The sequence below is a fragment of the Lynx canadensis genome, chromosome B4 (genome assembly GCF_007474595.2).
Source record: "Lynx canadensis isolate LIC74 chromosome B4, mLynCan4.pri.v2, whole genome shotgun sequence".
Taxonomy (NCBI): domain Eukaryota; kingdom Metazoa; phylum Chordata; class Mammalia; order Carnivora; family Felidae; genus Lynx; species Lynx canadensis.
Window position 1 is genome coordinate 44,833,043 of NC_044309.1, and position 13,938 is coordinate 44,846,980.

Sequence of the window (13,938 nt, forward strand, 5' to 3'; positions counted from 1 at the left end):
AGGCTTCTCTACTGCAGGTGAGCTCTCTGAGGGGCGCCTGGGTGGCTCAGTCGGTTGGGTGTCCGACTTTGGCTCAGGTCATGATCTCACGGTCTGTGGGTTCGAGCCCGGGGTCGGGCTCTGTGAGGACAGCTCAGAGCCTTGGAGCCTGCATCAGATTCTGTGTCTCCCTCTCTCTCTGCCCCTCTCCTTATCACATTCTCTCACTCTGTCTTGCTCTCTCTCTCTCTCTCTCTCTCTCTCATAAATCAATAAACATTAAAAAAAGAAAAAGAAAGAAAATATATTTGAGGGGCACCTTGGTGGCTCAGTAGATTAAGCATCAGACTCTTGATTTTGGCTCAGGTCATGATCTCATGGTTCCTGAGTTCTAGCTGTTGAGCTCTGTGCTGACTGCAGATCCTGCTTGGGATTCTCTGTCTCCCTCTCTCTCTGGCCCTTCCTTGCTCATGCTGTCTCTGTCTCAAAAGAAAGAAAAAGAAAGGGGCGCCTGGGTGGCGCAGTCGGTTAAGCGTCCGACTTCAGCCAGGTCACGATCTCGCGGTCCGTGAGTTCGAGCCCTGCGTCAGGCTCTGGGCTGATGGCTCAGAGCCTGGAGCCTGTTTCCGATTCTGTGTCTCCCTCTCTCTCTACCCCTCCCCCGTTCATGCTCTGTCTCTCTCTGTCCCAAAAATAAATAAACGTTGAAAAAAAAATTTAAAAAAAAAGAAAGAAAAAGAAAAAGAAAGAAAGAAAGAAAGAAAGAAAATACACTTGAAAGTACTCAAAAATCAAGAGCACTATATAAATATTAACTAATATTATCTGAAAGTATTAATAACAATCTAGATTCTTATTAACCTCTACTTGTGCAAGCTCTGATGGGTTGTACATTTGTTGTTGTTGTTGTTGTTTTAAATTTTATGTTATTTCAGTCCCCTTCATGCAAAACATTAAAAATAATCCTGAATCAAATCTCCAACTTACACTTTTCTGGCTGTATTATTGAGACATGGTCAACTACAAGTTGATTAAAAAAAATGAGGGGTGCTTGGGTGGCTCAGTCAGTTAAGCATCTTTGACTCAGATCATGATCCTGTGGTTCATGAGTTCAAGTCCCACACCAGGTGAACACAAGCCCTGCTTCAAGGAAAAAATACATGAGCCCCGCTTCAGGTGAGCTCCACCTCTCTCTCTCTCTCTCTCTCTCTCTCTCTCCCTGCCCCTAGCTCACTTGTGCCCTTTAAATAAATAAATAAATAAATAAATAAATAAATATTTAAAAATTTCTACATACCTCAAGAGCCCCGTGGCTGGCTCAGTCAGTATAATGTGCGACTCTTGATCTTGGAGTTGTGAGTTCAAGCTCTACGTGGGGTGTATAGCCTACTTTAAAAAAAAAAAAAAAATATATATATATATATATACACACATACATATATATACAGTGAGGTATATATATATCATATACATATACATGTATATAATATATATATACATATATCAGTGAGGTACATAGAAATATGTTTATAAATATTTATTTATTGAGCTCTGTGCTGACTGCATATATATTTATTATATATATATATATAATATATATATATATATATATATTTCTATGTACCTCACTGATAACAGTAAAAGAACAGGGTTTTAAAATGTGCCATTAAATAATTCTCTAAAGATTGACCCCAATTAGTTGATAACACTCTCTGGATATGATTTTCCAAAAAGCTACCGGTCTAAGAAGCTTCAAGTTTAGAGTACCAAATCCACTTAACTGTGCAAATTTTAAGCTGGGAAATGCTGCGTTGAGGCTTATCACTCTTTCTACCCCATTCCAGCTCAACAGATGGCACCAAGGACAGTCCTACCTATACATCTCTATCATTCCTCTTTCCCCTTTTCCACTGAGTTCACCCCCTCTTCTCTTGCCTGAATCTCTGTAAGTCTTCTAACGAGTCTCCATCCCTCAGCCTCACCACCCTCTCATCTTTCGTATTGCTGCCAGAATGATTTCTCCAACAAGCAAGTTTTGCCATGGAACACCTCTTCCCATCTGGAATCTTGACACTATTGAAGAATGAAATCTCTTACTGATTACACATCTCCATAAACACCTTCTTTCTTCCTAAGCCTCAATATCCTTCAGTCATACTGTTCACATTTCCTACCATAAGAAAAAATAAATGAGAAGTACTATGTCCTCTGACCCCACAATCATTTGCACGCTCTGGTCCCTATGCCTGCACTGCCCTTCCTCTCCTAACGTTTCTAATAATTCTTCCTGGTTCTTTAGGATTCAGCTCACCTCTGAGAAATGTTCCCAACCTTCACTTCGAATCCTCTCCTACACAGACTGTCCTTCTCCATCTTCTTAGCACCCAGAGTGCTTCTCATTGGTAGAAGTTTCTTTATTTCTTCTATTAGGCTATATTCTCCCTGAGAGCAGACACCACAATTTATCACTATATCTAGACCCTAGCAAAATATCTGGCACAGGTTTATCGAATAGGGGAAGCAGATCAGAAGAAGTAACGGTCTTAAACTCAAGTCTCAACATACTTTGAGATTCATCATCTTCTTCGATCCCTAGAACAGCTTTATGGGGCAGAGAAGATGGATACTGTGAAGAACACGTATTTCTTTTTTTTTTTTTTAGTTTATTTATTTATTTTGAGAGACAGAGAGAGCATGAGTCAGGGAGGAGCAGAGAGAGAGAGAGAGAGAGAATCCCAAGCAGGCTCTGCACTGTCAGCACGAATTCCAATTTGGGGCTCGAACCCATGAACAGTGAGATCATGACCTGAGCCGAAGTCGGACGCATACCTGACTGAGCCACCCAGGTGCCTCGGAACGTGTATTTCTTTACTGTAGAGTAATTGAGACTCAGTAATTGTGGCTCCTCCATGGTTACAGAAAGTCAGCTTCCGAGTCAGGATCCGAACCAAGATCTCTTTCCAAGTTAAATGCTTTATTAAGTACATACTTGTACTTAAATATCTGAAAATTAATAATAAAACTCAACTTTAGGGGCACCTGGGTGGCTCAGTCAAGCGTCTGACTTTTGCTCAGGTCATGATCTCACCATTCATGGGTTTGAGCCCCACTTCGGGCTCTGTGCTGACAGCTCAGAACCTGAAGCCTGCTTCGGATTCTGTGTCTCCCTCGCTCTCTGCCCCTCCCCACTCACGCTCTGTCTCCCTCAAAAATAAAATAAACATTAAAAAACTCAACTTTAAAATATATATAAATATCTAAAGTCTCTAAGAAGTGATTAAGAAATGCATTGAGATTAGGAAACCCAAATCCTGTTAAGGACTCATTATGTTATACCAATGCAGTGGTCTAAGTAGAGTAGAGAAAAAGAAAAACCAACGAGTGAAATTTGTCAAGTGCATTCAGCATCACCTAGGGGAAAATATGCCTTGATCAGATGATGTGAACATGTTGTTACTGTTACATCATGCAAGATCCACAGTACCTCTCTGACTGCACCTCCCCGGCTTCCTACTTTCAAAAACTCTAAACATGTTCCCAGACCAGTGTCCTTGCCATTTACTGCTTCTAGAACGTTCCAGATTTTTGCACAGCTAATCACCTCACTTCCTTCGGTTCTCTGTTCACATGTCATCTGGTCAGTGAAGGCTTTCATGACCATTCCACGCACTCCATCTTGGTACCTCTATCCCCCTTACCATTACCCCCTCTTAGGACTTAGCAGCCCCACACGTACTAAAACATCATTTATTTATCATCTCTCTTCCTTAATTACATAAGGCCAGAATTTTATTCTTTGCACAGATGTATCCCCAGAACTAAAATAGTATCTGACACATAGTAGTCACTCGATAAGTATTCATCCATCATGAAATAGATGAATGGATGAACCAACATTCCATGGGTTATATTTCCTTCTGGTTTGAATATTTATTGTGGTTGTACATGTTTTTGAAGCAAATGATTTAATTCTTCTCATAGATTCAGTGCACCCTATAACTATTTGTGTTTCCATCTTAGAACCAAATTCATTGTCTGCCCTATTATGTATATGATTTCATGGCTAACATATTGAATTCTGCTTCAGTCTTGACTCGAACCTCATCCGTCCTTCACCTCGTTCTCTTGTCAATGTTTCACTGATTTGATCTTTTTGTGTCATATATCATTGTAATTCATCTTAGAATAGGGAGGAGAAAAATATCACTAAGCCTAGGGAAGTTTTTAGGTTTAGATTATTAAAATGTCATTTGTAACAAATCATATTTTGTAAACACAGCAATAAACAATGCTCGGTGAGCTAACAAGTAGAAGGTTTATGAGGGAGCAGAGCTGAGGACCTGACTAGGCCCCTACCAAGTGCAGCACGAAGAACCAACTAGTCTTTTTTGTTGGTCCTTCCTTTGCTTTGCAGGGCAACATAGCATAAAGAGAAAAGCATAGATCTTATAGTCAATCAGACCACGATTAAAGCCCAGATTCATCTCCTAACACATCACGCTTTGGAATTGGGGCAGAGATTATGGTCAGATCTGCTCACCTAACCCATTTCCTCTCTCCCGATGCAGTTAAGGCCTTGCTCAGCCCTCTTAAATCTAGGTACAGCCACGTAACTAACTCTTGGCCCAGGGACTAAGCATCAGTGATGTTTCCCTTACGATCCAAAACAGACTTGTCCTCTCACTTCCCCATCTACCTGCTGGATGACAGTGGGACAAGCTGAGACCACATATTAAAGATGACAGCACCATGGCATGGGAGGAGACTATTCCTAAGGAGCCCCTGGGAGGAAAACTGCCCAGGGGAGCCACCCACCCAAGCACATCTCCAAGGAAAAAATGTAATCTATCAAGCCACTGAAATTTCAGACTGGTCGTTACAGCAGCTAGCCGGAACCTAGGGGGAAATACGCCTTGATCAGATGACATGAGCATGTGTGGTCACTGGTACATCATGCGGGATCCACAGTACATCTCTCTGCACCTCCAACTTTCCAGAGCCACTGTTCTCCACATGGGGAATAGTATGTCTTGAAATAAAGGTAGAAGACCACAGATTTACAACGCTGGGTGCCGAGGTTACATTAGTGAAAGCTATCTAAGTTAGGAGGAAAATACCAAGATTTGCTTGTATTTTTATCCTGAAACACGTGAAGGCCAGCTTTCACTAACATTCACTCCGTTTTCATATAGAAGAGCGATGACGGCACCCTCCGCGTCTGTGTGTCACAGCGTCCGTGTTAGCGCACATGGAAGATGAGGCATCCCGACGCAAAGGAGGGCTATGCATGAAAGAACGGAGTTGATCATTTGCAAGATGGATGTGTTCGTGCGGGTTTAACATGATGCCACCTGTGGTATCAGTGTGGTTTTTTTTATAAAACCCAAACCACTAAATGGTATAAACAGAGCAATACTATGAAATAAGAAGGGGACTAATACCTAAAACTGTCCTAGGGTGAGCATGGCATAAAGAACTTGAATCACCGTGAAGCACACCCGAACCTAGTGCAACACTGGATGTCAACCAGACTTAAAAGGAAATTCCAAATTAAAAAAAGGAAAATAAAGAAAAAAAAATTGTCCCACCCAGGTGCTTCGTGTTAAACAACTGTCAAAGTACTTAAGAGAATTGTCACTTTTAAAATATTATGCATTTTCCTGGGGCACCGGGGTGGCTCAGTCGGTTAAGCATCCAACTCTTGATTTCTGCTCAGGTCATGATCTCCCAGTTCATGCATTCAAGCCCCACGTTGGACTCTGCTGGGAGCATGGAGCCTGCTTGGGATTCTCTCTCCCCCACCCCTCACCATCCCTCCTGCACTCGCACATGCACGCAAGTGCATGGTCTCTCTATCTGAAAATAAATAAACTTTAAAAAAATAAAATAAAATATTAACTATTTTCTTTTTACGTAAAGTCAGGTCTCCTAAATTTATTCTTTTCTATGATGAGTGGCTGGCAGGAATATGCTACCTAGCAGATAGTTTTAGAAAAAAATGAACATCTTCAAAGGGAAAGTGATTTTTTACAATGAGTAAAATTCTTCACGGTGAGTGAAAATGGAATTTCTTTGAAAAGAACCTTTGCTGGGTTCAAAATAGGTTTTTGGAAATGTCACTATTCATCATCTGGTGTTTTTGTTGCTGAAGTAAAAAATGTCTCACATAGAATACTCTCATATTTACATATTATAAAACTTAAAAGAATTTTCTAAACTCTGCAAATTATCCTAAGTGGTTTCCATTTATTTTGGAAGTTATGTAACAATTTCTAACTGGTTTACATAAACTGTTTTGATACAAGGGAAATGGAAATTATGTAAATTTCAACAAAAACATTTAAATAATTGGTCAATGAAGTAAAAAATACGTATGATGGGGCCAGAATACTTTCTTCCATTCGAAACTGTATATTCTTTTTTTTTTTTTTTTTTTTCAACGTTTATTTATTTTTGGGACAGAGAGAGACAGAGCATGAACGGGGGAAGGGCAGAGAGAGAGGGAGACACAGAATTGGAAACAGGCTCCAGGCTCTGAGCCATCAGCCCAGCGCCCGACGCGGGGCTCGAACTCACAGACCGCGAGATCGTGACCTGGCTGAAGTCGGACGCTTAACCGACTGCGCCACCCAGGCGCCCCGAAACTGTATATTCTTTTCTGCTGTTACAGCCGTCGAAATCAACTATCAAATTAAACTGAACAAAAAAGTAGATTAAGTAGACACATTTACAAATAATGAAACATTTAAATCACTATACTGATTAGTATTAAAGTACTTTAGTAAGAAGTTTGTTACATTAATAAAATATTTGCAAAATATTTCATCTTGCAATTTTGTTTTTTGTTTTATAACACATGCTGTGAGTGGATACTCATGTACATACATACATGGGGTTTGTATACTAAAAATATACATGTATCAGGGTATATGCTTACTTTAAAAAATGGATTCAGGGGCACCTGGGTGGCTCAGTCGGTTAAACATTTGACTCTTGATTTTGGCTCAGGTCACGATCTCACGGTTCATGGGATTAAGCTCCACATCAGGCTCCATGCTTGGGATTCCCTTTCCCTCTGTCTCTCTGCCCCTTCCCCGCTCACAGTCTCTCTCTCTCTCTCTCTCTCTCAAATAAAAAAGAATTTGAAAACAATAAAATAAAAAATGGATTCAAACTGATTTTTAAAAATTTTTTTTAATGTTTATTTATTTTTGAGAGACAGTGGGAGTGGGGGAGGGGCAGAGAGAAGGAGACAGAGTCTGAAGCAGGCTCCAGGCTCTGAGCTGTCAGCAAAGAGGCCAAGCGGGGCTCCAGCTCAAGAACCATGAGATCATGACCTGAGCCCAAGTCGGAGGCTTCACCGACTGAGCCATCCAGGTGCCCCTCAAATTGATTTTTTAATTAGAATGAAGGATTAAAAGCACAGAGAGATGACTGCTCTCGATGGTATATCTAAAATGTAAATAACTCTGCTTGGAATCACTAGCAAAATATCATGAGAAAAACTGTACCACTGAGTCTTCTGTTCATGAAATTCAGGGAACTTATTCCTGAGCGTTGTGGCAGGGAACCCCTCTCCCCCCACCCCACCCCCACCCCCCACCTGCACACTCTACGTTAGAAGTACACAAACGGGCACTGTGAGGAGTGAGATCGGGAAGGGAAGTGCAGAGTCGAAGCACTGGAAAAATCTTCCTGGGTTTTATCTACAACCTTTGAACTGGGGTCATATATGTAAGGGAAGATGGTACTGCTATAATTAAATCACTATCTCAATATCCATTGATCGCTGCTTGTTTGGGATGATGGGAATGACTAGCAATTGCACACAGCACGAGCAGTAATTTACTCCTAAAGTGAATAAGAAGAAAGAGGAGGAAAAGACTAAACAGAGAAGCAAAGAAGGAAAGGCCTGAAAAGTTCAGCTCCGTCAAGGGAATTTGGGGCATCTGGGTGGCTCAGTCGGTTAAGCGTCTGACTCTTGATCTTGGCTGAGGTCATGATCTCACGGTTCGTGAGATTGAGCCCTGCATTGATGGAGCCCCGTGTCAGGGGTTGTCAGCTCAGAGTCTGCTTGGGGTTCTCTCTCTCTCTCCCTCGCTTCCCCTCCCCTGCTCACTCGCTTGCTCTCAAATAAGTAAATAAACTTTTTTAAAAATTAAAAAAAAAAAAAGAAAGAAAACGACTTCAGTGATTTTTAACCTTTACTAGTATGTTTTCCTTTGAATGACTTCAGGGTTACCTCAAACTATACTTGTCAGAAAGGCTCTCATATTACAATCTAAACACAGTATTCTAAAGAGACACTAAGTGAGCAGAGAAGGCAAGGTGTCTCATCCTTGCTCAGCCTCTCCCTTATTGGAGTTATACTTACTGCACAATGTTCCCACACACCGGGAACACTCTACATTGACTGTTGTCTCCACGAGCCTTCGTCCTTCAATTACGTACAGCTATAGATTACAAATCTCAGCCAGTCAAATACAACTCTTTCATGCCATCCCTAGGTGTGACCTTGACAGAGTAACACGCAAAGAACAATGGCATATTTGAGTGGAGGGGGGGCTGACGATAATTCTTTTTTTTTTTTAACGTTTATTTATTTTTGAGACAGAGAGAGACAGAGCATGAACGGGGGAGGGGCAGAGAGAGAGGGAGACACAGAATCGGAAGCAGGCTCTAGGCTCTGAGCCGTCAGCCCAGAGCCCGACGCGGGGCTCGAGCTCACGGACCGCGAGATCGTGACCTGAGCTGAGGTCGGACGCTTAACCGACTGAGCCACCCAGGCGCCCCGAGGATAATTCTTAAATGACCTCACTCTGACCACCGGTTGAAAACCTCTGATCCATACGACTCCTTTTCAGGCAAACACCTTGAGACCATGATGTTGGATGAGTAGCCTGAGGTTAAAGATTGTGACAGCTTTGGACTTGAACCTACATCTACTCACTTCCTACAGGCTTTTCTCTCTGTAGGCTCCATTTCTGTGAGTTTGAGCCTTATAAATGAATTTGTGTGACCTAGATCCACAACGCCCTTACTAAATAGCAACAGAAGTTTCCAGGGGACTCTTGGATGGCTCAGTCAGTAGCACATGTGACTCTTGATCTCAGGGTTGTGAGTTCAAGTCCCACACTAGGCATGGAGCCTACTTAAAAAACAAAAAACACAAAACTACTAGCCAGGATTATTGTGAGGGTCCAAAACAATGAGAATGTTGGTACTTAACATATTCACTTATGCAAGAAACTTTAAAGTTTTTAAGTTAATGATACTATAATTTCTTAACGTTTTTTCACAAAATTTTTATCTTGTGTTTTGTCCCACCCAGTTTCTTGAACATTTGAAGGAGTTAAGATAGGTTTAAGTCAGGTCTAATGAATCCATAATGGAGGTTTCAAAGAGGGAGAGGTACTAAGATCATGCCCTTACTTCACACAGCCTGGCTCATAAGTCTTTTGACAAACTCAGTTACTAAAGGGCCCCAGATTTCTTTTGTCTCCCCCCAAACTCAGCAGTATCATGTTCATGGAGCAGAAGCCACAGGTCCCAGACAGATGTTCCCTCAGTGCAAAAAATACAGAAAAATTTAACAACACCATCCATCAACAGGATCTAGTTGGCATTTATAGAACACTCCACCCAAAAATAACAAAATTATTTTTAGAAGCCCATAGAACATTCACTAAGAATGTTCTTTTTTTATGCTAAAAACCAAAATACTGATGAAAAATCAAAGCTCTGAAGAAACAGATACATACCATGTTCATGGATTAGAAGACTCAATGTCAATTCTCTTCAAATTGATCTATGGGTTTAAGACATTTCTTTTTTTTTTTTTTTTTTTTTTAATTTTTTTTTTTTTTTCAACGTTCATTCACCTTTGGGACAGAGAGAGACAGAGCATGAACGGGGGAGGGGCAGAGAGAGAGGGAGACACAGAATCAGAAACAGGCTCCAGGCTCTGAGCCATCAGCCCAGAGCCCGACGCGGGGCTCGAACTCACGGACCGCGAGATCGTGACCTGGCTGGTCGGACGCTTAACCGACTGCGCCACCCAGGCGCCCCAAGACATTTCTGATCAAAATCCCAGCAAGACTTTTTATGGAAATAGATAAGATTATTCCAAAATGTACATGGAGAGGCAAAAAAACTAGAATGGCTAAAATAATTTTGAAAAAAAGAATAAAGTGGGAGGAACTCTACCTGATTGTAAGATTTACAGTACTCAAGGCAATGTGTGGTTGGTGGAAGGAAAGACAAACTAGACCAGTGGAACAGAAGAAAGACACCAGAACTAAACTCACATGAGTAAGGTCAACTGGGTTTTAGCAAAGTTATAAAAGCAGTGCAATTAAATAAAAACGGTCTTTTCAAGAAATGTTTCTGGGATGATTGGAAATCCATAGGCAAAAAAATCAAAACTCACCCTAAATCTTACATCTCATACAAAAATTATCTTGAGAGGAAAACGGAAAAAAAATCTTCAAGGCTTAGGCTAGGTGAAGAGTTCTTACGTACCACACTAAAACCATAAGCCCTAAAGAAAAAATAATAAATTGGAATTCATCAGAATTAAAACCTTTTGCTCTGCAAAATGTGGTGTTAAGGAGGGTGAAAAGACCAGCCACAAACTGAGAGAAAATCATTTACAAATCAGATATTTGACAAAGGACTCATATCTAGATTACATAAAGAACTCTCAAAATTTAGACAGTTTAGGGGCGCCTGGGTGGCGCAGTCGGTTAAGCGTCCGACTTCAGCCAGGTCACGATCTCGCGGTCCGTGAGTTCGAGCCCCGCGTCGGGCTCTGGGCTGATGGCTCAGAGCCTGGAGCCTGTTTCCGATTCTGTGTCTCCCTCTCTCTCTGCCCCTCCCCCGTTCATGCTCTGTCTCTCTCTGTCCCAAAAAAAAATAAATAAAACGTTGAAAAAAAAATTTTTTTTAAAAATTTAGACAGTTTAAGCAAAAACAAAATAAAGTGCAATAAAAAATTTTATAAAAGACATGAAGAGACATTTTCCAGCACATAAATACATGATAAACAGGCAAATGAAAATACGTTCAACATCATTAGCTATTAGGGAAATGTAAGTTAAAACCTAAATGAATATCACCACACACGTACTATAGAAGTGTTAAAATTTTTAAAGGGACAACACCAGATGCTGACAAGGATGTAGAGAAATGCTCATACATTGCTGCTGCAAATTAAAATGGTATCAGTTTGCAAAGGCTGCCGCACGAAAATATCACAGATGGAGTGGCTTATACAATCAAAATTTATTTTCTCACATTCCTAGAGATGGAAGTCCAAGGTCAAGGTGCCAGCAGATTTGGTTTCTCTGGAGGCCTCTGTTGGCTTGCAGACCGCTGCCCTCTTGCTGCCTCTTCACGTGGTCATCCCTCTGTGCCCGCAAACCCTATGTGTCTCTTTTTTTTGTAAGAGCACCAGTTCTTTTGGACCCTACCCTGACGGCCTCATTTTAACTTAATCACCTGTTTAAAGACCACATCTCCAAATATGGTTACACTCTGAGCTACTGGGGGGTTAGAACTTAACCTTACTGGGGTTAGAACCCTACTGGGGGGTAGAACATAAATTTGGGAGGGACACAATTCAGCAACAGCCATTCTGGAAAATAGTTTAAGAATTTAATAGTTTAAGAATTTCTTCACACACCCACACACACACACACACACACACACACACTTTCCCAGTATTTTTATTGCTCGAGAAGCTCTGCCTCAACTGATGAAAGGGACTTTCACCAGTGGTGTCCCATACACCCGGGAGGCATAGGAGTCATTTCGAACCCCACCAGTGTGAAATCTTCTATGAATTAAACAGTGAGATCCGTGCAGGAAAGGAAAGATACTATGGTAATAACAAAGCAGTGATTTCTCCTCTCTTTTATCACAATGCCTCCATTCTACAATCCTTTCAATAGAATACTGCCCACCAAACCACAGAAGGGTAGGGAGGGATCAAAGTAAGCAACATGTATCACATTCCCAGTGTGGATTTCAGTCCCGTTACAGTTTACTGGCCCTATTAATAGTGAAAATTTGGGTGGTTCTGGAGCTCGTTTGTCAGATGAATTGCTTTCACCCTAAGAGAATGATGAAACTGATGAAGTCTTACCTTTGCTGGATGAGATTACCTAACTTATAGAGATTTATATCAGCCAATTTCCTTTCTAGATTTTTCCTATTAAACAAAAAAGACACTCATGCCGTAATATACGAAATCACTCCTCTGAAGTCAAGAGATTTTGTCTTCTCCCCTTTTCAACTGAAACCAAGTACAAGCTCCCAAAAGTTTCAATCTGCATTGGCTCCAAGATTTAAAGAACTTTTTTATTTAGCATTATTAGAGATTTATGAACTTTATTCAAAAATCTCAAAGGATTAGTCTGTATAAATACATTTTTCCATTCCACTAAGAGCAAAAGTACTTTCAAAAATTGCACCCTTGCAATAAATGCAGGAGCCCCTTACAACGTGTCAATTGAGCTATTTGTGATAGCATCACTCTCGGCAAATGAAAAGCATGCAAGTATTTCGGGTGTAGGATTGTCTCAACAGGTGCTGTTCTATCAAACATGCAAAACTCATGAGCCTTATACCAATTACAGCTAATGTGTGACCACCGGATGATAGCCTTCTAGTTAATCTCTGGCTATGTTCTCACCCAGATAGCCTCTGTCTTTTGATAAAGCAATTCAAGTCCCCGATCCCTTGCTGTAAAGGAACAAAAACCAAAAAACAAAACAAACCTACTTCAGGCCCATCCAATTCGTATTCTTTCTTCTGTACCTTCAACCAGTGTTTTAGGGTCGTACTTATGTCCACTACTGAAGACTTTCCAACTCTTCGGCATTCGTTGTTATTGTTTTTCCCTCTAGCGATGGGATAAATGTAACCCGGAAACTGACAGTGTTTAGAGGTAAGGATGTTAGAACTATGAGATAAAGTATAATTGCAATTTTTAAAAAAAGCTTCAATATCCAGTAAGAGGGCTGACAAAATTATGGATAGCTATATAACTGAAGCGTTGAATAGCCAGTACAAATGAGAGGACTCTACCTATACTGATAAAGGAATAACAGTAAAGATACCAGATGGGCAAAAAATCTCAGTGCCGGGAAGTATAGAGTGTTTTTTGGTTTTGAATGCTTATTTACTTTGAGACAGAGAGAGACAGAGCATGAGCGGAGGAGCGGCAGAGAGGGACAGAGCCACAGAATCCGAAGCAGGCTCCAGGCTCTGAGCTGTCAGCACAGAGCCAGACATGGGACTCAAACTCACGAGCTGTGACATCGTGACCTGAGCCGAAGTTGGATGCTCCACCGACTGGGCCACCCAGGCAACCCAGGGAGTGCGTAGTGTTTTTTAAGACATTTAAAAAATGTTTGAAAGACTCCATCATAAAATTGTTTAAAATGAGCAGGAGCAGAGGGGAAAGGTATAAAACAGCACCAGCTGGGCAGTAAACTTACCCATAGGGTTTTAAAAAGACATTACCTAATGGTTGTTGTTAGAGTAAAAACGATGCCTTCCCCCCTTCCCTGAATTTGCATCAGTTTGCCAATCACACACACACACACACACATAAATCGGAAAGAGATTAAAAAAAAAAACTACTACCTGATTGCCTTGAGGGAATCAGAACTTGGATAATGTTTTTCCATAAAATACTTTCTTATACCTTTGAATATTGTCATTTTGTGTCTATTACCAACTTTTTTTTTTTTTAAACTTGCAAGGCAATCCAAGGTTCTTGAACTATCCACTTCCCCTTACTTGCCATTTCTGAAACAGGCCAAAGTATGCTCCCTCCCTGCGGTCTTTACATCTGCTCTCTGCCTAGATTCTTCTCCCTAGATATTCAAATGGTTACTGCTCTCCTACCTCACGAAACCATTTTCATATTCTCTCATTATTTAGAGACCTCCC